General features: G+C 42.2%; 1 long non-coding RNA gene across 3 annotated transcripts in view; it reads left to right on the forward strand.

The window, feature by feature from the left end:
- Positions 1-380: 380 nt before the first annotated feature.
- The window catches only part of LOC138765149 (uncharacterized), a 15,920-nt gene continuing 13,791 nt past the window's right edge, over positions 381-2,509 (forward strand). For 2 of the 3 annotated variants that reach the window (XR_011358509.1, XR_011358517.1), the window contains exon 1: positions 423-604. This is a non-coding gene — a long non-coding RNA (uncharacterized lncRNA). Of the gene's footprint in view, positions 605-2,509 lie in introns of all 3 variants that reach the window. The other variant, XR_011358513.1, reaches the window with a different exon arrangement.

Raw genomic sequence — 2,509 nt, forward strand, 5'->3', positions numbered from 1 at the left:
ATATTAAGACTCATTATCCTGTAACTACCTGGGTTATCTTGAATGAAAATACTATATTTGCAGTTCTCCAGTCAACTGTCATCCATGATATCTCCTCCAATTCCATTCAGAGCAGCCTGGGATACAAACCCCATTAAAACATCCAATATCTCCCTTTTTAACTGGAAATTTATTGAAGAATTTCACTGACCCCCACCCAGTCCCACATCTCCCAGTTAAAAAAAATCCTTCTCCTTAGTTACCACCAATGAAATTTTATTTTTCAAATTAAAATTTATACATTGTAAACCTCATGTCCTAAATAATACAATAATGCTGAGGTACATGAAATAATACCTTATAATGATGTCACCATTCTTAGCTCAATAAGTGTGATATCACAGGGAATGGCTAGAGATACAGATTGCCACGTTGGTCGCTAATTAGCCCTAGCTTTTAAAGGTAAAATACAGGATTCTGTTGACACCAGGGTGAAGTGAAAAGTCCCTAGCCTTGAACTCATAATTCTCTTTAATACATGTGGTGAGGTTTGATATGGTGAGGAGGTGAGGAGAAGTGAGGTGCGGTGTGGCAAGGTGTGGTGAGACAAGGGTCCCTTCTCAAGGTAACAATATCTGCTTCTATCACCTTATATCATCTTAAACTGCAAGCTCCAAATAAAGACTTCAAGCCTACAGGGATGTTACTAGCTTCGATGACCAAACTGAAGATAAACAAGAAGAAATAATATTCACATTCCTTCACTCACCAGCACCCTCACTCTGACATCACTGTGCACAGTAACTGCCAAACTTGCATGTTTAAAAAAAATACCTTCATTCTGACATGCAGTTTTAGTTGTAATTGGGACATTTTGGCACCTTACTCATGCAAAACATGAGAGTTTACAGTCAGCATCTTAATGGCCTGCCATGTATTTTGCTAAAAGGAGAAATCCATTATTCATATGATTAATTTAAGGTACTTTTACATGCTCTTGCAGACATTGCATTTGGAGCTTTTTGGAACTGTATATATAAAGCAGAAGCCAAAAAGATTCTAGTTTCACCTACTCTCTATCCGGCACCCCTCTCCCCAAAAAAGCAATTCAAAAGAAAACATTCTCAGCTTTCATTAAATCTGTATCACTTTCCTTCTGTTCTCCGGTCATCATCAAAGATCAACAAGTTTTTTCCACTGCAGTTTTGCAGACAAAGCCATCATGGGACCCATAGTATCTGCCACAGATGGGCATGTTCTGCCTGATTGGAGAATAGAAGGGCATCTCTAAGTTATGAGTGCCTGACTTATGGACACCCTAATGTTTGAACGAGTTCCCACACCTTTATTAAATTCAAAACTCCGACATTGTTGATTCCTCTACACGACACGACGGGTTCTCTCTCTCTCTCTCTCTCTCTCTCTCTCTCTCTCTCTCTCTCTCTCTCTCTTCAATAATTGTTCTTTCTTCTCAGTTTGTGTGCTTTTAATGTCTTGTGTGCTTACAATACTGTTGTGGCATGGACACAATATTGTAGAATTACAGACAAAATATTCATGTGTGGACATGTGTAAAAATGAAATCCGTTCGTTACTTGCAGACAACCTGTGATTTTTGAGGTGGCACACTACTGTCAATTACAGGAGGCTCCTGTGATAGATGCCACTAAATCATAGACTGGAGGACACCAACAGAGTGGGGAGAGTGTGTGGCAAGGATCAGGGGCAGGATTGTGTCCAGGATCAGGGGGAAGATTGTGCCTGGGGTCAGGTGGTGGATTGTGTCTGGGATCGGGGGGGGGAGGATCGTACCCGAGATCAGGGGCAGGATTGTGTCTGAGTGCTGAGGTAGGAACGTATCTGAGACCTGAAGCAGGATTGAGACGAGGATCAGGAGCAAGAATGTGTTTGGTGTCAGGGCAGGAATTAGTCCAGGACCTCAGGCAGGAATGAGTCTGGGATCAAGGGCAGGAATGTGTCCGGACTCTGGAAACTGGAGCAGAATTGTGTCTGGGACTAAGGCCCAGGTAATGGCATGGAGATGAGGGAAGATTGTGATGGGGAGCAGGGCATGGTCAGGTGCATATATGGAAACAGGAAGGGTATAAGGCCATGAAAGGGACAGGTGTATGGTTGGAGTAGAGACGGGAGTGCATTTGACTGTGGGATAAGGCTGCATTCATTAGCGGGACAAGGATCCAGCTGAGCTGTTGCAGATGTGGGCATTCAGTAGTGAAACAAGAATGCAACTGGAAGGGCAGGTACAGGGCAAAATACTTCATTGTACAAAGCAAATGTAACTCCATATTTGGAGCCATAGGGTAGAACCAACATACAGAGAACAGCCATTTCAATTACTCCTGGGGTCATCAATACATGCAGAAGTTTAGGATCAATGACATTCACACCTTGGTTTCCACTGTGAAACAGAAAGCAAAAATTCCATTTCTAATGTATGTGGTTGGCAATAACCAGGAAGATAATCAACAGAGCACTGAATGGAATATTATTGATGCATGTTCTCACTGCT

The sequence above is a fragment of the Narcine bancroftii genome, chromosome 1 (genome assembly GCF_036971445.1).
Source record: "Narcine bancroftii isolate sNarBan1 chromosome 1, sNarBan1.hap1, whole genome shotgun sequence".
Classification (NCBI taxonomy): Eukaryota; Metazoa; Chordata; class Chondrichthyes; order Torpediniformes; family Narcinidae; genus Narcine; species Narcine bancroftii.